Source organism: Schistocerca nitens, chromosome 2, assembly GCF_023898315.1.
Source record: "Schistocerca nitens isolate TAMUIC-IGC-003100 chromosome 2, iqSchNite1.1, whole genome shotgun sequence".
NCBI classification, from domain to species: Eukaryota; Metazoa; Arthropoda; class Insecta; order Orthoptera; family Acrididae; genus Schistocerca; species Schistocerca nitens.
Window position 1 is genome coordinate 135,659,829 of NC_064615.1, and position 22,928 is coordinate 135,682,756.

The following is a 22,928-nucleotide window of genomic DNA, read 5'->3' on the forward strand; positions in this document are numbered from 1 at the left end:
CCTCGGGCATGGATGTGTGTGATGTCTTTAGGTTAGTTAGGTTTAATTAGTTCTAAGTTCTAGGCGACTGATGACCTCAGAAGTTAAGTCGCATAGTGCTCAGAGCCATTTGAACCATTTGAACCATCTTAAAATTACATAGTTGACTGAACTGCATTCGTTATACATTGGTGTATAACAATACAGTTCAGTTTAAGAACTGTATTGTTCTTAAAATTACATAGTTAACTGAACTGTATTGTTATACATTGATGTATAACAATACAGTTCACTTAACTTTGTAATTTTAAGAAATAAAAATTTGACCCACAAAAGATGACAAATTGGTGTCGAAACATGTCTTGGTTAATATAAAAATAAAGTAATTGTGTTTGCATAAGGCTGATTTCCAAAACATCCCAACGTAACCAACACAAAAAGGATTATTTTACAATGAACTGATGATTTATTTGATCAGTTAAAGCATAAATAAATTATAAAGGGGTCCTACAAATACTGTTTCACCATGAAAAAAATTACAAAAGTTATCAAATGCGGTAAAGATTGAGTGATTGCATATTAAAGTGGTAGCAGATTCCCCACTTACTATTTCATCAACACTACTCTGCGAAAGCGAAGTCTGAGTCCAATAATTTAAACACAAAAGTTTTCGTCAGCATATAAATAAATGAAGTTCACTAAGGCGATCAACATATCAGAAATTGTGAAATAGTGAGTAGATACCCACAGTGCAGTAAATAATAAACTCAGATTTGCAGAAGAAAATAATCAAAGTTCAATATTCCACATCGCCTAACACTCGAAAAACATTGAAATTCCAGCTACTTGACTAATACTATGTCTCATATGACCCGAAATTTATCTAAGTGCCAATAAATGTTAAAGCATTCGGACGGTCGCGTGCTGCCGAAACCTATAAATTCACAACATACATACACATTAACTCCAAGACCGATCCGCACAACGCCCGCATCTCGTGGTCGTGCGGTAGCGTTCTCGCTTCCCACACCCGGGTTCCCGGGTTCGATTCCCGGCGGGGTCAGGGATTTTCTCTGCCTCGTGATGGCTGGGTGTTGTGTGATGTCCTTAGGTGAGTTAGGTTTCAGTAGTTCTAAGTTCTAGGGGACTGATGACCATAGATGTTAAGTCCCATAGTGCTCAGAGCCATTTTTGATCCGCACAACGTGACCACCCGACAAGGACTAACCAAGGAGCTGCTGCTCGCGCACAATTGTTAAGCCCTTGATTTCCCCGCCAAAATTCACAATGAGCACAAAATAGACCGCCTTTTAAGTCACACAATGAGTTATACATATGACAGATAGTTACAAATATAAGGTATAAGGACTGCCATGCTGCTATCATGTTCTGTGTAAGTATCGATAACACAATGATCTGGCACATTTACATAATTAAAAAGCTATAAAAGATGTAATAATTCAATAAATAAAATATATACAAGTACGTGTGGCCTTTAGTAATGGTAGCTAATTATGATTGTTATAGGATTATTCATTTGCTGTTACGGTGTAACTTCCGTAGTGTTTATGATATACATGATACCTTAGTGCCATGATTACTCTGATGTGATTCGTTTTGCTGTACTTGGAAACTGAAAATTATTGTTTAATTTTGAAGTATTTTTAAGTAGCCCAAGTCCACTATATTGCGACCGCCGCCCTCTTTGGTGCCAGCAGAATCATCCATGTGCTAGTGGTCAGGCCAACGTTCACTTCACCCCTTTGATACCTTGATGAAACCCATCTTACCCTCCCTTCATTCGCTGCTGCGAACAGTTACCTGGCCTTGGTCGTTGTGGTTGGGCCCATCCCAACACGCTCATCAGCGTCTCTGTGCCTCACCTTGGTTCCCTCAGCCAAACCAGTACTTACAGCAACAAGGTTTCAATAAATTTAGGTGGGTGATAGCACGACAGCATATACCTTAGGTTACAACTGTAAGGTTTGTTTTAATTGGTGCGAGTAATGGGATGGGGTCTACTCAGGTGGGATACCAACTGGGGAGCTATTTCAACGAGAGATACCAGGTCCAAGGTCTGTAAGACCATCAAAGGACGGGCGAACAGTTTTCTGACTCCATACCCCTCCGTGCCGCATCTGCATGACGCTATGGCAGAGGATGAAACGACAGCTGATTAGTATAGTTCGGTCCTCTGGATCTGACCACGGAGTTTCTTTGTTTTAATTTGTTTTTTTAATTGTTTTAGGTGGCGTTCATCATCTTCGCATCCTTACAGCGAACTGGATAAGACTTTTAAGAACAATTTTCCTCCATTTTGCTCTGTCTTGACATACTTATTGTCTTGGTACTGTTTCCCAGTTTTCTCCTCTGTCTTCAGATCTTCCTTAATGTGATCTAGCCATCTTTTCCTGAGCCGTCCTAATGGTGCTTTCCCCCGCAGACTTTTATCTATGTTGCGACAGGCGGTTTTCCTTCATCCTCTTCAAACACCCAAACCAGCAGAGCAGTGCAGTGCTCAGTTTCCCAGATATTGACAGATCCTTTTCCATCTCTCCTCCAATGCCCTCATTCCTAATTTTATCTCTTCCTTACTATGTCATATACGTCAGGAGATATGTTTTAAGCATGGCTCTCATAGTAACTCCCTTGTCCCACGTAAGGTTCTGCACTTGATGAAAAAATTTCGATCCATTTGACACTCCGTCTGTGTTTCTAGTTTGGTAGTTCCGTTCCTTCATATTATTCTTCCCAGGTAATTGAAAGTCGCCAAACATTTAGTTTCCTCTCCACCTAACAGGAGGCACCCCTGGGCAAGTATCCTGCTCATAATCATTGCTACAGTTTTGCTCTTGCTTCCTGTCAGCTGGTGGTCTTTAAACCTGGAGTTCTATTCGTCTAGTCTTCCCTGAACATCTAGTTCTGTTTCTCCTCAAGTTGTAATATCATAAGCAAAGACTGAGGTCACCATTTCGTATCTCCTTGATTTCCTGGGTAAAGTGGAGACCCTGTTGCACTCTTCTCTCTATCCTGAAACAATGCGATCTGGCGTTACTCTTGCCTAATTTGTGAGGCTACGCTGAAAGCTATTCATTTGTATGGTGAAGCCAAATTGACATCTGTTGCTTACTGCCTCAGTCCACCTCCGCAGCTGAATGGACAGTGCGGGGTGACTGCCGTGCGGACGACCCGCTTTTGATTCCCGGTACAGCCAGGAAGTTATCCTTGGTGGGAGGATTGGAAGAGGGTGCGAAATGAGGAGCTGCTTGACCGAGTAGCGGTTCCAGGCCACGAAAACTAACAATGGCCGGGAGAGTTGTGTGCTGGCTCCAAGACTTTCGATACTGCATCCAATAACACCATTGCCAGAGGATGACAAATCGATCGGTCGATGCTGATGGGCCCTCCGGGACCAGCGGACGCAGTTCACGTTTTGACTTGTTGTCTTCATGGGAAGCAATTTTAAAGGCGCAAAGTGTAAGTTGGTGCACGTAATTAAGCAGACTGAAACACCAGTGTCTTACTAACAGCACCATTGCGCTCACGCCCGAGAACGCAACAAATTACAAAATTAATGTGGACTTTTGAGAGAGAATAAACTGCTGTTCCATGGAGACATTCTGTGTCATATCATGAGCTCTGTGAAAAGTGATAGTGCCCACATGCTGCAACATTACGAGTAGGTAGGCGAACTAGTCGTTCACCTAGAGCTGGTACTAGGGAGACATGAATTTGCTTGTTTGGCTGGGTATGAATCGACGGGACGAGGACGCCACGTAGCCGCCTGCAGGTGAGAACATCTGCAGGGAAAGCAGCGCGTGGCCAGAAATGGGTTAATCCAGGTTCGGGGAATTTTCACGCTTACGAGGACAGACAATATACCAAGAAATGACGGTGTGTCAGACAAGCTAGAAGATACGATATAATATTGCAGTGCCCATGTCATTCCGAATTACATGCAGTGTTCCTTCAGTCGTGCATGCGAGTTGAAAGGAACAGGCACTGCGGCGACTAGAGCCGTTATGAAATACATTAAACGTATTCGCAGTTCCTTTCTTTCTTTCTTTCTTTTCGGTGTTTTTATTACAAAGGGCCAGCGCCTCTCTGACAGAAAACGCTGAGCTGCCGTGCCGGCAATAAGTTTAGAGTGCACATTTATTACTACTAGACCACAGGCTCACGCACCATTGGACTATCCGAGCATGACTCACGACCACACACAAACTTCCATATGTCGTCAATTGCGTGTCTACAACCTGTACTAGTACATCCATTAAGTATATTGCTGTACACGAGATATATTTTACTTAAAAGTCGCTTGCCCGGTGTCGACGGATAAGTATGACACGGCAGTGTCTGCCTGTGTTATTCTAAATTATGATGCAATGTTCCTTCACACAAGATGGCTTCTTACAGCTCTTTGCGAATCTACAGGGTTCTTCCGTAGAAGCGTGCAAAAATTTAATAGGACATAGAGGATGTTCCAATGAACTATGTGAGGTAGGGAAAGTGTGGTCCGAGAACCTAGTTTGAAGAGGTAACAGGAATAAAACTACATTACTGTGTACTTTTTTATTTACATTAGTTACACTTAAGTGCACATACCTTCATTGACACAACGTACGTACCATTTGTACTATATCTTACAAAATGTGCTGAAACCGACGGCCATCAACCTCAATACAATCATGACATCGGGGAACAAAGTTCTCACGCACTCTGACAAATATCTCTGGCGTGTTTCGAATCACATCACAGGCAGCTAAAATTCTGGCAACTAATTCCTCTCCGTATCCACTGAGGTGTTAGGTACAAGTGACTTTCGCTATCCCCGTAGGAAATAATCAGTGGGATTTAGGTTAGGTGACCTCGCAAGTGCCGGCCGCTGGTGGCCGAGCGGTTCTGGCGCTACAGTCTGGAACCGCGCGACCGCTCCGGTCGCAGGTTCGAATCCTGCCTCGGGCATGGATGTGTGTGTTGTCCTTAGGTTAGTTAGGTTTAAGTAGTTCTAAGTTCTAGGGGACTTATGACCTCAGCAGTTGAGTCCCATACTGCTCAGAGCCATTTGAATTTTGACCTCGCAAGCCATGGAATAGGACCTCTCCTTCCAATCCAGCGACCAGGAAATTCGGCACTGATATGATTGCGGACATCCACACTGAACTGAGCCGGTGCACCGTCATGTTCTGCCCTCATCCTTTCACGAACAGACAAGGGTACGTTTTCCAACAACTCAGGTAGAACTGTTTGCACGAACCTCAAGTACAGCTGGGCATTCAGACGGACAGGAAAAAGACATGGCCCAATGAGACTGACGCCCACAACGCCGTCCCAGATATTCACAGTAAAACGTACTTCATGGTGTGACTCTACTACAGCGTGAGGGTTTTCCTCGTCCCACACATGGCTATTACTGTTGTTTGAAATACCATTACGATCATATGAGGCCTCGTCTGTAAACAGCAAGATTTGGGGGAAATCTGGCCGATCAATCTATTATTGTTCAAATGTGTGTGAATTCCTGAGGGACCAAATTGCTGAGGTCATCGGTCCTTAGACTTACACACTATTTGAACTAACTTAATCTAATTTACGCTAAGGACAACATACACACCCATGCACGAGGGAGGACTCGAACCTCCGACGGGAGGGGCCGCACGATTCGTGACGTGGCGCCTCTAAACGCACGGCCACTCCCCGCGGGCCGGCCTGAGTAGCCGAGCGGTTCTAGGCGCTACAGTCTGGAACCGCGCAACCGCTACGGTTTAAGTAGTTCTAAGTTCTAGGGGACTGATGACCTCAGCAGTTAAGTCCCATAGTGCTCAGAGCCATTTGAACCATTTTGAACTCCCCGCGGCTAATCCATTATTGGAGCAACCACTGACATAATCCGACCCTTGTTTCAAAGTCAGTCACAAGAATTGCATGGACTCGTTATCAGTGATATGGGTGTAATTGTTGTTCGTGGAATACTCGCCACACGATAGTATGTGCAGTGCCCATTTCACGTGCAATACGACGAGCCCTGGTAGTGGGGTCCGCTGCTACACGTTCCAGCATCTCTTCAAAATCGGCTGTGCGAATGGTCCTCATGTTGCCAGGTCCCTCGTTTTTTCTTTCCAATGAACCAGTCTCCCGCATTCGTCGATCCAGAGAAATAAACACTCGTCGTGACAGATGATGCCTGTTGGGAAATCGTTCCCTGTACAGCCTTTCAAGCAGCGACAGCATTGCAACGTACTTCCCCATACAAAAGGTGCATGTCATTGAGTTCTGCGAAACTGTTCTGGTACTGCTCCCTCGTATTGTACAGTACGTCTCTAAATAGCTCTGAGTAATGAATGGGACTGCCGTTGATCTGTCATGGAACAATGTAAATACGATACAAAAGAGCCACTTCATGGACAAGTAAAGTAAACAAAACCTGCATCAAGACTTTCTAGTACTCAGGCTCGTCCTCCTTGTTTCCTTGCAGGAAATAAAGAATGTACATGAAAATAAATAGCAAAGTAAGTGTAAACGTGTACCCATGTTAGTTGTAAATAAGCTGGAAAACAGTAATCCTAGTCAAAACGGCAGACAGATTTGCTTCCACACCCTCTTAACGTGGCTTCTCCGACCCCCGGTTCCCTTCCTCAAATTGTTCAGTGGAGCATTCTCTATGTCCTGTTACGTTTTTGCGCGCTCTTACGGAAACACACTGTGTAATGATCCACAGTCAAGTATTACGAGGTGCGACAATAAAGTAAAGAGACTGATGTGGGAAAAAAATGTTGCTTACCGTTTTAGTCAAGTTTAGTGTTGAAACTTCCTGGCAGATTAAAACTGTGTGCCGGACCGAGACTCGAACTCGGGACATTTGCCTTTCGCGGGCAAGTGCTCTACGAGTCAGGTGTTCGGTAGGACACTGATCACGGAGCGTGTTAACATTGCCCATGCTTACTAACAGTCGCCAACTTGGAAAAGCGCAATACGTTCTGACATACAGTATAAGCCCTTCGGATCCTTCGTGGCCTTCTATTCCCTGTCTGAAACGTTTCTATGTGGTGGATCCATGTTCTGGACTGGTCACAATGTTAGCTCGCTGAGGTGCACCTACTGTGAGATTGCAACAGTTATTACGAGCCTTTCACAAAAGTTGACGTTGAGCCTCCTTCGGTCGAGGTACATCTTCACTGCCTTCACTGAACATTTTATGCCAACGAAAAACTTGAGCTCTTGACATACCTCCTCTCAAAAAGCCTTCTGAAGCTTACCGCAAGTTGTCGTCGCGTTTTCACCCAATTTAACGCAAAAAGAAATGGCATACCGTTGCGTAATATTATGCATTTCCGTGACGAGAGACACAAACACGTGTTAACTTATTACAGCACAACTCACGACTGAGCAGTTGCATCGATGTGCCGTTGGACTAGAAGCAGTTTATAGACCAAGGTCAAAGATAGTGTGCCTTTACAAGCCTGCAGCGTTGCCACATCTTGCAAAGAAAATCAGTCTCATTACTTTGTTGTCGCATCTCGTAAAAGAAATCTGAATACGTCTGCAATCTCGGAAAAATAAGGAACATCCAGTGACACAACAGTATTTTCAATATCTTTGAAACTATAGAACTTAATATTCTACAGTGACTAAACAATCACACAAGGAACGTTTGAAATAAAACTTTTAAACGCTTTATGCGATTTCAACAAACGATATCTCATTTGATAGCATAGCTGTCATCCCTGAAAGCCACTTAACTGTTTCTATTTTATTTCTTGATTATTACGTTTTTTATGTATTTTAATGAATGTATTTATTGTGAATGATCTGAGTGTGACCGATTGTTTATAACATTTACATATTTAAATATTGCTGTAATATATTAGTAGTCCAGGAAGTGGTCAAGTTCAGTCAAATGATGTCTGTAGGACACAAGATAGTTGTAGCCTGTGCTCTACGCGTAGCGTTTTTGATTAGCAATAAAAACATTCTGGGTCCCATGTTCGTACCCCGCCACCCCTTACATTTTGAATAAAAATCATCAGCAGTGGCGCTCGAAGACTTCCGGCATAAGAAGTCACCCTTCATTCAGCCAACCAGCTTGTGAAAGAGGCCGAGGAGCGGACAGAGGTTCAGGTCACTCTCTTGGCCTTGGGATGGGAAACTACCCCTAAAGGTGGAAGAATCAGCAATGATCAACGGCATGAGGATGCAGAAGGTAATGGAAACCACTGCATCAAAGAAATGTAATATGTATCCACAGGACACGTGGTCTGTAATTGAAAAATGTCTTGAAGATCTCTTCACTGGAAAAAGATTCTGGAGTATCCAGAATGAAATTTTCACTCTGCAGCAGAGTGTGCGCTGATATGAAACTTCCTGGCAGATTAAAACTGTGTGCCCGACCGAGACTCGAACTCGGAACCTTTGCCTTTCGCGGGCAAGTGCTCTACCAACTGAGCTACCGAAGCACGACTCACGCCCGGTACTCACAGCCAGGAAGTTTCATTCTGGAGTAGTTCCCCATCGGATATGCGGGAGAGGACTGAAAGCGGGGATGCGACAATGAGAAAAACATTGAATATGCAACGAAAGGATAACGTTCTGCGAGTCGGGGCGTAGAATGTCAGAAGTTTGAACATAGTAGGGAAGCTAGAAAATCTGAAAAGGGAAACGCTAAGGCTCAGTGTAGGTATGGTGAAATGAACTGGAAAGAAGACAAGGATTTCTGGTCAGATGAGTACAGGGTAATATCAACAGCGGCAGAAAATAATATAACGCGAATAGGATTCGTTATGAGTGGGAAGGTAGGACAGAGAGTGAGTTATTGGTTCAAATGGCTCTGAGCACTATGGGACTCAACTGCTGTGGTCATAAGTCCCCTAGAACTTAGAACTACTTAAACCTAACTAACCTAAGGACAGCACACAACACCCGGCCATCACGAGGCAGAGAAAATCCCTGACCCCGCCGGGAATCGAACCCGGGAACCCGGGCGTGGGAAGCGAGAACGCTACCGCACGACCACGAGATGCGGGCAGTGAGTTATTGTGAACAGTTCAGTGATACGGTGGTAATCATCAGAATCGACGACAACTACATTTCAGGTACACATGCCGACGTCGCAAGTCAAAGATGAAGAGATGGATAAATTATATGAGGATACTGAGCGGGTAATTCAGTACGTAAAGGGAGATCAAATCTAATGGTCATGGGGGATTGGAATGTGGTTTTAGGGGAAGGAGTAGAAGGAAGGATTACGAGATAATATGGGCTTGGTGCTAGGAATGTGAGAAGAGAAAGAGTAATTGAGTTCTGCAATAAATTTCAGCTAGTAATAGCTGTTCAAGAATCACAAAGAGGGCAAGCTATACTCGGAAAAGAACGGGAGATACGGGAAGATTTCAGTTACATTACATCACGGTCAGGCAGAGATTCTGAAATCAGGGAGCAGATATGGACTCAGATCACCATTTTTTATTGATGAAGAGTAGGCTGGAGTTTGAGAGACTAACCAGGAAGAAGAAGTGGAATACGTAAGTACTAAGGAATGAAGAGGTACGCTTGAAATTCTGTGAGTGTGAGGCTATAGATACTGCAGTAAGGAATAACTCAGTAGGCAGTAGAGTTGAAGAGGAAGGGGCATCTCTAAAAAGGGCAATCAAAGAAGTTTGAAAGAAAACCATCGGTACAAAGAACGTAACTGCGAAGAAACCATGGACAACAGAAGTAATACTTCAGTTGATCGGTTAAAGAAGGAAGTAGAAAAATGTTCAAGGAAATTCAGGGATACAGAAATACAAGTCATAGGAATGAAACAAGTACAATGTGCAGGGAAGCTAAGCCGAAATAGCTGCATGAAAAATGTGAAGAAATAGAAATTGTCGGAAGGACTGGTCATAGGTACGTCAAAACTGGAGGACAGCCTTTAGCCGATGGAAGAGTACACAGTAGCGGAACGCTACGGGAGTCAAGTGGAGACGGGGACTTTTTCGAGTGAAGAGATCAAGGGAGCGATTCTGGGCACTTTCAGTGAGTTCTGGAAGGAGACAGACCTCTGCCTGTGGTAACGAGTTGTATTCGCTCGTGGAGGTGTCTGATTCTGGGAACGGCTGCAACCATGCTTTCATTTGTGAAGGGAATTTATAGTTCAAGAGCTCTCAATGTGCTCCAGAGTAGGACTCTAACTTTTTCGACTTCTGTAACGGAACCGAGGATAGACAGAGTATGAGTAACTATTCTTTGTATCATCAGTGTTAATTTGTAAACCATAATGTTGAAATCTGAACATTTTTGAGCTGGTGATTATTTCTTATATAGTGATTAGGAAATGGACTTAGTTTTCACGTATGACCATTTTTTTGGGGATTTTGCTAAAATTCCCATAACGCTCTCAATGTAACTTAACTGCATTCGCCAATGCCATTTTCTGCCTGTATTTTAAATGAATATCATAGGACCGCTTCCCATTTATTTGAGACGTCCTTTCTTGAATAAACATTATTATTCAACATCACTCTCTGTCATGTACATCAATTACAGACATTAGAATAGCACCCTTGTTATTAAATTTATTAACTTTTTTTTGTAATTCTGTACGTTTTGTTAACTCGCAATTTTAGCCAGTGCATACACTATTCGACTGCAGAATCACAGCTACGGGTTATTATTTGCAGCGAATTAGCTGCGGGTCGTGAAAACAGACGGGTGCGGCTCGACCTTGTGGCTATATCGAGCTACTCCTTTCAAGTAGAGACGTGCGTAGCCCAAGCATCCAAATTACGAGTAACCACAGGTAAAGACGCAACTGGTTTGCTCGTTATGTTGTTTGGAAGAGCAGTTACATTAGCAATAACAGTTAGGTACCGTCGCAGTGCACGTTTCTTAACCTTCACCATCTGGAAGCCTCGTACATTTAGAACATAAAGTTGCAATGTCACTCCAAAAGCAATTACTATATTTACCGTTATTCACCTTTTCTCGTAACTAACATGAAATAAAAGTTAACAATTACTTTGGTGCATCAGAAAATTTGCCACATTGTCCACTGTAACTCAGTGAAAAACGAAGCTCGATTTATTTACTCGATTTGGATATATTTTTTGTGGCCTGTCGTAGCTGTCTCATTCTGCGATATGTTAAATCTCCGTTAGTTTGTTATGGGATGAGCTTCTCAGGTTACTATAGAGAGAATTTAGAGTTAACAAGAAAAATCACTTGGCTTAGGAACCAGTTCTTTTTGTTCAGCGTGCTCGAAGACATATTGCACCAGTTCAGTGTTAACGCCGCATAAGCTCTCTTGCCTTTTGGACTACGAGCTGAATAAGGTTGTTGACAAGTACAAACTCTAAAATTAATGCTTAGTGCTCATCCTTATCTGGAATCTGGGCAGGTACCGAGCTGTGAGGCGTAATGCGTTCGAAGCTGCACCCTTTCTCTTCTTTTTGTGCTCGAAGACAATGGCGTGGCCGCCGAAGAGAGAGGTTCAGCTGTAGAGAGCGGACGTCAGAGTGGAGGTGTCGGGATTCGAGCCCCGCTGCTGCTCATGCACCCGGTTTCGTATTACCTTCGCGGATGCGCCAACTTTCCCACATCGCAGCGCCCCAGGCGGGCATTGCATAAAACACTCGCGGTGAACAGCGTTCATTTCGCATATTTTCGTAGCATCATCCCACGGGCTGCTGGTGGAAACGAGGCGTTATGCAAGAGTACATACTATATTATATATGAAGACATACTGCAACGGCCATATTTTCAGCACTTCTCTTATCACCTAGCAGCTGTACACCAGTCTAATGTTGAGATGAAATCTTCTGTCCTCTATATATAAAAGGCAATGTCCCGACTGATTCACTCACTGTCTCATACCGCCCAACCCAAACCACTGCGGATAGAAACTTGAAATTTGCAAGGTGTTGACCTTACACTGTGGGCGTCATTTAAGGAGGGATTTTTGGAGACTGCGCCCCTAACGAGTGAAATAGGGAACGACAGAATTTTGAAATTATGTCGCTGTTACGACAATTTTGAAGCTAGACCTATGAAAATTGGCATTTAGTTTCACCGTTAGAAAAAAAGAAATACGTATTCCAGCATTTTTGCAAATATGTGCAGACCATACAGTCTACGAGAGCGAAGCGGAGGGCTCTAAGCTATTGTATAATAAATTTGTAATTAGTCATTAATTTTAATTTCTTTCATTTATTTCATATCTTAATGTAGGTGGAATGTGATGTACTGCGTTCTGTGAATTTGTTATACACTGAAGCGCCAAAGAAACTGGTATAGGCATGCGTACTCAAATAAAGAGATACGTAAACAGGCAGAGTACGGCGCTCCGGTTGGCAATGCCTATATTAGACAACAGGCATCTGGCGCAGTCGTTAGAACGGTTACTGCTGCTACAATGGCAAGTTATCAAGATTTAAGTAAGTTTGAACTTGGCGTTATAGTTGGCGCACGAGCGATGGGACACAGCATCTCCAAGGTAGCAAAGAAGGGATTTTCCCGCACGACCATTTCACTACTGTGCCGTGAATATCAGGAATGCAGTAAAACATCAAATCTCCGACATCGTTACGGCCGCAAAAAGATCCTGCAAGAACGGGACCAACGACGACTGAAGAGAATCGTTCAACGTGGCAGAAGTGCAACCCTTCCTCAGATTGTGCAGATTTCAGTGCTGGGCCATCAACAAGTGTCAGCGTGCGAACCATCCAACGAAACGTCATCGATATCTGCTTTCTGAGCCGAAGGATCACTTGTGTATGCTTTACGACTGCACGACAAGAAGCTTTACGCCTCGCCTGGACCCGTCAACACCGACATTGGACTGTTGATGACTGGAAACATGTTGCCTTGTCGGACGAGTCTCATTTCAAATTGTATCGAGCGGATGGATGTGTACGAGTATGGAGACAACCTCGTGAATCCACAAACTCAGCATGTCAGCAGGGGACTGTTCAGGCTGGTGGGGGCTCTGTAATGGTGTGGAACGTATGCAGTTGGATTGATATGGGACTGCTGATACGTCTAGATACGACTCTGACAGGTGATACGTACGTAAGCAAGCTGTCTGATCACCTGCATCCATTCATGTCCATTGTCCATTCCGACGTACTTGGGCAGTTCCGACAGGACAATGCGACACCCTACACGTACAGAATTGCTGCAGAGTGGCTCCAGGGACACTCTTCTGAGTTTAGACACTTCCGCTGGCCACCAAATTCCCCAGGCATGAACATTATTGAGCATATCTGGGATGCCTTGCAACGTGTTGTTTAGAAGAGACCTCCACCCTCTCGTCCTTACGGATTCATGGATTCGTGGTGTCAGTTCCCTGCAGCACTACTTCAGACATTAGTCGAGTCCACGCCACGTCGCGTTGCGGCACTTCTGCGTGCTCACGGGGCCCTATACCATGTACGACAGATGTGCCAGTTTCTTTTCCTGTTCAAAAAAATGGTTCAAATGGCTCTGAGCACTATGGGACTCAACTGCTGTGGTCATAAGTCCCCTAGAACTTACAAGGGAACCTCCCCATCGCACCCCCCTCAGATTTAGTTATAAATTGACGTAGTGGATAGGCCTTGAAAAACTGAACACAGATCTATCGAGAAAACAGGAAGAAGTTGTGTGAAACTATGAAAAAATAAGCAAAATATACAAAATGAGTAGTCCATGTGTAAGATAAGCAACATCAAGGACAATCTCAGCTTAGGAGTGCCGTGGTCTCGTGGTTAGAGTGAGCAGCTGCGGATCGAGAAGTTCTTGGTTCGAATCCTCCCTCGGGTGAAAATTTTACTTTCTTTATTTTCGCAAAGCTACGATCTGTCCGTTCATTCATTGACGTCTCTGTTCACTGTAATAAGTTAAGTGTCTGTGTTTTGCGACCGCACCGCAAAACCGTGCGATTAGTAGACGAAAGGACGTGCCTCTCCAATAGGAACCGAAAACATTTGATCGCACGGTCATAGGTCAACAGACTCCTCCACAGGAAAACACGTCTGATATATTCTATACGACACTGGTGACGGCATGTGCGTCACATGACAGGAATATGTTGTCGACCCATCTAACTTGCACACTTGTCGAATGGGTAAAAAGATTCTTCTACCTTGCCCGAAGCCGGCCGAAGTGGCCGTGCGGTTAAAGGCGCTGCAGTCTGGAACCGCAAGACCGCTACGGTCGCAGGTTCGAATCCTGCCTCGGGCATGGATGTTTGTGATGTCCTTAGGTTAGTTAGGTTTAATTAGTTCTAAGTTCTAGGGGACTAATGACCTCAGCAGTTGAGTCCCATAGTGCTCAGAGCCATTTGAACCAACCTTGCCCGATTTAGGTTTTCTTGTGGATGTGATAATCACTCCCAAAAAAGTGATTAAAACATAAGAGTTTGTCACATAAACTGCAACAAATGAATGCAACAGTTTCACAGTCGCACAGTTTTCCCTGTGCTCTGTCAAAACATATGTTTTTTACGTTTTCAAATGTTTCCGTGTGTAGACCGTCAAATCCTGCATATGTCCAAGCAAATCTAAACATGTCCTGGAATTTTGGAGAGCGAAGTTGATTATATGTGAGTGCCTGAACTTTAATAATTGTCTGAAAATAAAACATTAAACTTTTCACTCGTGAAAAGATTTGAACCAAAGACCTCTCGTTCCGCAGTTGCTCACGCTAACCACGGGACCATGGCGCTCGCAAGCTGATATTCTCCTAGATGTTGCATACCTTGCGCATGGCCTACTCAGTTTGTATATTTTGCTTAATTTTTTCATAGTTCCACACAACTTCTTCCTGTTTTCTCGATTGATCTGTGTTCAGTTTTTCAAGGCCTATCCCTGTGCCAACTTATAACTAAATCTGAGGGGGGTGCGATGGGGAGGTTCCCTTGTTAGAACAACTTAAACCTAACTAACCTAAGGACATCACACACATCCATGCCCGAGGCAGGATTCGAACCTGCGACCGTATCAGTCGCACGGTTCCGGACTGCGCGCCTAGAACCGCGAGACCACCGCGGCCGGCTTTTGCTGTTCAGTGTATTATTCTGTTGAAGTAATAGTATGCAGCTTTTGCGTATTCTGACGCTTTCGTCCAATAGGGAAAGTTAAGCGTTTGATAAATATAGTTAATATGGGAGAAACAGGTGAAAGAAAGGGAACTTTGGTCGGGGTTTGGAAGTATGTTAATGGACGAACATGGGCGGAGAAGTAATTAGTCATAACTGATTATTTTTAGGAAGGTCAAGCAGCCTTCATCGCGGTGGAAATTCGAAAAGAGTGAGAAGGTCATAAAAGTACTGTACAGAGACAGAGGAAGCCATACTAACGCAAAGAGACGAGTGGTACATAAAATTTTCTAGGAAACGATTGCTTTGGCATTACTGCAATCGCTTATCAAAATTTTGGAGAACATATCTGATCTTGAAGTTCGACGCAAGAGGAAGAATCGCAAGAAACGAAAATTTGGAGGAGTGGAGTCAGGCAAGAACCAAGATGTAGAAAACTGAAGATTTCTTGAGATTCAGTGCAGAAGAAAATGGGAGGCCGAAGCTAACAAGACATCGAGATTCGTAGAACGAGAATCAGTTTCATCAAGAGAACACAAAAGTGTCGTCGTTTCTCTTCGGCAGTATAACGAATACTTTTCCGAATTATTTTGTATAGGAGGGTGTCAGAGAATTTCTTCTGTTCTGTGGCTGTGTTGCGTGAAGTGACTGATAGCCTAGCCATAAAAGGTCATTATTGTGAGGGCCAAAGTATGCTTGAAATAAAAAGAGATGATTTGTCAGTTAAACCTACAGTTACACAGTGGCCATTGTTGAGAGTGCAAAAAAAATTTGTCTGCAATATTCACTCGGCACATTCCAATCCCCGATCCTATTAACAATTTAAAACTTTTCCTGACGAGTCTCATTTCAAATTGTATCGAGCGGATGGACGTGTACGGGTATGGAGGTATGGAGACAACCTCATGAATCCATGGATCCTCCATGTCAGCAGGGGACTGTTCAAGATGGTGGAGGCTCTGTAATGGTCTGCGGAGTGTGCAGTTGGAGTGATATGGGACCCCTGATACGTCTAGATACGATTCTGACAGCTGACACGCATGTAAGCATCCTGTCTTATCACCTGCATCCATTAACGTCCATTGTGCGTTCCGACAGACTTGGGCAATTCCAGAAGAACGATGCGACACCCACACATTCAGAATTCCTACAGAGCGGCTCCAGGAACACTCTTCTGAGTTTGAACACTTCCACTGGCCACCAAACTCCCCTAACGTGAGCATTATTCAGCGTATCTGGGATGTCTTGCAACGTGCTGTTCAGAAGAAATCTCCACCCCCTCGTACTCTTATGGATTTACCAACAGCCCTGCAGGATTCATGGTGTCAGTTACCCCCAGCACTACTTCAGTTGTTAGTCGGGTCCATGCCACGTCGTATTGCCTGTGTGCTCGCGGTGGCCCTACACGATATTAGGCAGGTGTACCAGTTTCTTTGGCTCTCCAGCGTATATACACTGCACAACAGAATTAATGTGTCACTTTTTCGAGACCTCGTAATTTCAACCCATTGCGACGCTTAAGTTCGAAATTTGTCTCAAAGCTTCCTGCGTAATAGTACGAAAACGTGGTGGGAGCCCTGTGACGTCACCCTCGGGATCGACCGACGCTCCAGACGGCAAGGTGTCGATATTTGCGAGAAAAAGGCCACAGATCAAAAATTATGGTGACGGGTAAGGTTGGCCAATAATATTTGTTTCTATAAGTAATACTTACAGCCCTGATTACTGCTCCGAATTCATTTACAAATCGGATGTTTGCTTTTAAAGTCTTGTCTGATATATTTACATTCATGGCATTCACTACACATTTTAAGTAATGACTGATGCAATATGGTGCCTTAAACCACTTTAACTCTTCATTCGTGAAGATGGTCCAAGACCGAAACCGGTAGAATTTGGGTTTAAAATAGAAACAGCTGATGCTTCAAATATGCATTTTATACATAATAATGTTACAGTGGCACCAAATTTCCCAACAATGATGCCCAATGCCACAGTGGACGTGTCACAAGGTTTGCCCACATTTCACCCGTTCTTTTGACGCCTCTGTGACGGAGGTGAGAACTGCGACGCCCAGCGTTCAAATCATACGGTTTTCTTATGAGTGGCCGAGGAAACCATTTCAAACACGCCGCCTCACTCATTTCGCGGTCGAAAACGACAGTTCGCAGTGCGATAAGTAGCAGAAAGGGGGGAGGGGAGTGGGACGACGACACTACCACAACGTGAGCTTCGTCTGAGGATAAAGGCAAGTCTACTTGTTGGGCTGTGTGTTGCAGTTACCGGCGTGCGTAACGGCGAGGGCGATCTTCCATTCTCAACACGTGTGGCGATCTTAAATGCAATGATGCTACATAACAATATTCTCTACGAGTGGGCATCCCACACCCAGCCTATGGACAAAGCTGCTCAGCTTATGGGTAGTAACGCGCACAAAATTTTCCATGATAGCAAGAGCTACTCACATGCACTCCATATCAAATCTACTCCAGCGACCCTGTCGTTGTCGATACGGTAGTAGCCTGTTCAGCGATCGTTGTCCACAAACCTTTCCAGCTGTTCGTCCCTTTCCACTTGCTGCCCCCCATATTAAATGAATGTCTTCAAGCTCAGCATAGTGAAGCTCTCGGAGGCGACTGACAGTGATAAATGTCGGTGTTGGCTCTTCAACAAAATTTCCGTATTAGTATCGCAAAACGACTATCTGAGGTATTGTTCATGCACAGAAGGAATTTTGCTTCAACTTAAATTTATGTTTATCGAACCAGACAATTACCAACAATTGTGGGAACATCTTTCCAAAGATTTATTTTTCCCTTTCATGAGCCAACATATGACAGTCCTTTTTTGGGTAACACCATATAATCACGAGGTCTACTGGTTAAAGTTTGGAGAATATGTGCAGGAACAGTAGCAACAAAGAGCAGACGCATTCTTGGTGCAGAACGTATAGGCAACCAAACGATCACCTCGTATAATTCCTTAGTTAGGTATCAGTAGTTCATTTGTGAAAGATGTCAACTTTCCTTGAAAAAATTCTTCATCCCGGTGCAAAGACAAGTGTGGTTCCAAGTGCACTCACAAGATGTAAATTAATAACTGTGTCTAAAACTTAGTCAGTTTTGAACAGATGGTTCAAATGGCTCTGAGCACTATGGGACTCAACTGCTGTGGTCATCAGTCCCCTAGAACTTAGAACTACTTAAACCTAACTAACCTAAGGACATCACACACATCCATGCCCGAGGCAGGATTCGAACCTGCGACCGTAGCAGTCCCACGGTTCCGGACTGCGCGCCTATAACCGCGAGACCACCGCGGCCGGCTTTTGAACAGATCTGCTGCATAAAATATTCTCAAAGATTTAAGTGTCATTAAATGGCAGAAAAACGGTTTAGTTCAATTTGAGAAAGCGACATAACCCTTTGGATTACCAATATGAAAATTAACAGAGTAATTTTTAAGGCTACATGAAACTAACCCAGTACTATATGTATCATCTGTATTAGCACGAAGAAATATATGAGGTATTTTTGGATGACCTCTTGGACTGAGGATCCCACGTTTTTCCACATGTCTACATGACTGTCAAATGCTTCCAGGAATGGTGCTCTCTCTCTCTCTCTCTCTCTCTCTGGATTAAAGAAAAGCGCTCAAAATCTTCCATCAAACATTTACAGAAAATTTCAGATATAACATTATGAAGGAATCATCAAATAAGGGAAATCTATGCCACATATTACACATGACATTACGCTAAAACAATTAAATGAACATAGGAATGAAGACATATTTCATAACCAGAATCAGTGTTTGGCGAAGTAAGTACAAAAACGATAACAGCCTCTACACCTGGTGATACCAATTAAACGGTTTCTTTTCTGAGGAACAGTGGCTCTTCATAGTTACCCGAACCCAGGCTTCAGCTGTGTTAGCTACTGTACGAGTATAGCGATCGGGTGGTTATGCAAACTCAAACCAGTACATTTTAAGTGGAAGGCTTGCCACGTGTAAATAAGAAGTGCTAAATATAACTTGAGTCTGCTGGAAAACGGACTACTGGAAGAATACTACAGCTAGCTACAGTTGTATCCAAAGTAAAAAATCGAAGCCTTACGAAGCCACTATATTAATTCATACCACTTTCATTTCTTCGCTGGAGAAAAATTATCGAAAAGTACCAAATTAAGTAGCATATAGACTGTAGTGATAGGAGTGAAACAGGAAATACGTCTCTGTGAAAGGAGTCAAGTACATTTAGGTTGAGATTAGACAACAGCTACCTTAGTGGTCTGTAGGCAGTACTGATCCCACTACGGAAGTAATCTGGCAGACACGTCGCACAGGCAGCTTGTACCGAGTTTGTGATAGTTGTGTACAGTGACACATGTCCGCAGACTTGAGTGCGTTGATATTTCTGCGGAGCCCAAGACACTTCAGGAAGTTTTGTGCTTTTATATTCATTGGCTTCGACAGTTCACAACCAGACTTTCACATACCAACCCAATCTAGACATCGGGCTAAGATATAGACCAATCTGTCATGACAACCAGGCTCCACAGAAATTTCTTTCTCCAGAAGTGATGAAAGGTCTCTGTTGGATCCCTTTCATGTTAATTTCTTAAATATGTTGTCATTTACGGCATAAATTCCTCTTCTAAATTTACTGTGGTGTTTCTGACTATCTGGGAGGAGACTGAGCAGTGAAACGTGTTACTTTTACACATAAACAAGAACGATCTGTCACACTACTACACTTTAAAACACAGTTTATATGTAATTCATGTCACACAGTCTCATACGGAACCTACATCCACTTTCTTTTATATAGTGTATATGATAAGATACTGTCATCCCCCTTCCCTTCTGTGTGAAAGGATGAATGAGCAACTGTATTTCTAAGCGCATGCTTGATGGTAGCAGACAAGCCTGTCTGCTAGAGAACAGTAGGACCAACGTAGGAACAGGTAGCTGCGCTTTCTAAAAGCAGAGAGGTTTCTATCCTTAGTATGGTCCTGTCCGTCCCTTGTCATGTTGGTATAGGAAGCTGCCTCTCTTGTCACTTCCGTTTGTATTTGTGAGGCACCCCTCAGGAAGGGACCACGGCAGTCTGTCCGCGGCGAGCGTCTGAAGTGGTAAGATCTCCGGCTATGCGCGTGTCTGCTAAGTCCGTAGGACAATGGATTTCTTAAGTTCAGCCTAACTGAAAATTTAATCACCTTTATTTCAGGTTTAGCTCTAAAATATCTAATGTTATCTTAAATTGCAACGCAGTGTAATTCGAGCGTGAAGTTCAGAATAATATTCCGGTAGTTGCTTTGTCACTATTTTGTGACTAAAGCGGAACCACGTGTTGATCCGTAACTCTAAATAAGTTCATCAATCTTAAATGCGAATGTGCGTGAGATTAAAACGTCTCGCCTTGACAATATTTTTCAATATAGCAACTTCTCTTTATGTTCAACCCACGTGGGGTGTACTTTGTGAGACCAGTGCCACGTGCTGATACAACTGTTTGACCCATCAGGTTAATAGTAAGACGATAGTAACCAGTTCGAGGTTTTTCTTTTGTAAATTGAGTTTCGATGTAATTTACTTTAATTATCAAAATTATTGTGGAGTTACACTCTTTGTGTAAACCAAGTTGACCACGTGAAGCATGTGGTGTAATCATCAAAGTAGCCCTCAGCTATTCTTTTCGGGAAGATTTCACAGGGAGTTAGTATGAATTTAGTATACCAGTGTGTGGTAATTTCATGACGGACAGGATTGCGCTACGAACGTAACTTCTTTGGGTGGAAATTGAATCGGTTGGTTGTGGTTAATTTCCTCTTGGATATGTTACAACGTTCTTCGTGTGTTATTTTATGAATGCAGTGTTGTATGTAGTCTCCCAATCTTGGCTCCCTATTTGATGTGTTCCGTAAGATTACAAACTCACATTTTCACAGTCCTAAATAAGGCACCAGCTTAGATATGACTCAAGCTTAATATGCTGAAATTTCAATGATCAATGTTAAAATAAATTTCCAAATATAAACTGATTTATTTCTTTTTATTTAAATTCTGTTATATATATATATATATATATATATATATATATATATATATATATATATATATATATATATATATCACCGGTTGTCGTATGACGATTAAAAGATTATAATTAATGTTAGTATGGATGGGAATTTGGTAAGCTAGACTGGATACCTGGCGAAACAGTTGCTCAGTAATGCAAGGTTAACTTCCCCAGACAGTTCACAGCTTTTAACCCACTTTTATGGTCTTGAATATCAGCACCGCTTTCACAACAAATCAAAGCAACAACATTACAGTGATACACTGCAAAGTATTCCAAACCTGTATTTGGCACCAGTCTGGTATAGGTGAGGTATGTACCACTCAGTATGTCAATGTTTTGTCTATTGCAGATTTAGCGCTTACTCACTGTTTCTTTGCACGTAAGTGACTATTTGACTGGTGGGTCGTTATACAGTCGTCTTGAATAAGGAAAAGTGATTTCACAGTGTGATATTTATTTGAGGCAGCGAAATGTACTGTCGTTCTGAACTAAAAAACTTCTACAAAATTATCATTCTTTCATCTACTTATTACCACGCCAGCTACACAAACATCATACGAGAGTGATAGGGTATGTTTCCAAAGGTATTACCCTCAAGCTGGAGCACACAAAATCACACTGTCACAAACTCATGATAAATGATACATAGTGTGTTCCAGAGCGCTGACCGACTTATTAGTGCGTTAAATTTTGTTATCAGATTTTCGACAGCCTTCTTGCCAGTTTCTGCTGTTTTCAGCTCGACTACATGTCAGCAAATGTTTTATAAAGCTGTTACTTTTAAAGTAATTAAAAACAGAATTAATACAGGAAATTTAAATGAAGCTGTATCGCTTGGCCCAGATCTGTAGTCGTTGACTATTCTGTTTCATATTTGTTATCAAAATATTCTATTCTGCCGCTCAAATTGCAAGCTGCTGCCGCGGTCTCATCACAACCTCAGATAGTTTTCCCGACGGTAACTACTGGCCCTCATGAGACCATTCTGTAATACAGGACCATTTGTTGCAACAGATGACGCCCCCGTACGATTATCTGTGGCAACGATCATTTTTTGCCTGTTAATTGCCTGAAAATATTAAAAATGTAAAATATATAGCAGGCTCAGTCGAAGAAAGACATCCAAAGCCTGATCATCGAACTACCAAGTCCAAGTTCTTAAACAATGCATAGGGACCACAGTACACTCAAACCAGAAAGGTATGTGGACGTAATCTTCTCTAATTCGAGCCCAGCGCCCCCTCTCCTTCCATGAGCCGTGGATGTTGGTGGCTTGCGAGCCTCGACGACAAAAATAGCCGTACCGTAGGTACAACCACGACGGAGGACCATCTGTCGACAGGCCAGACAAACGTATGGTTCCTGAAGAGGTGGAGCAGCCTCATTCGGTGATGTGGCCTTGTAACATCAACCAAAATGGCCTTGTTCTGCTGGTACTGCGAACGGTTGAAGCACGAGGCAGCTACAGCCGTTGTTTTTCCCGAGGACATACAACTCTACTCTATCATTAAATGATGACGTCGTCGTCTTGGGTAAAAGATTTCGGAGGTAAAATAGTATCTTGTGCCGATCTCTGGGTGGGGGCTATTCAGGAGGCTGTCGTCTTCAGGAAAAACTAAGCTAACACTCTAAGGGTCGGAGAGTGGAATGTTAGATCACTTAATCGTGCTGGTGGGTTAGAACATTTAAAAAGAGAAATGGGTTGGTTAAAATTAGATATAATCGGAATTAGTGACGTCCGGTGGGAGGAGGAACAGGACTTTTGGTGCGGTGAATACAAGGTTACAAATAAAAGGTCACACAAGGGTAACG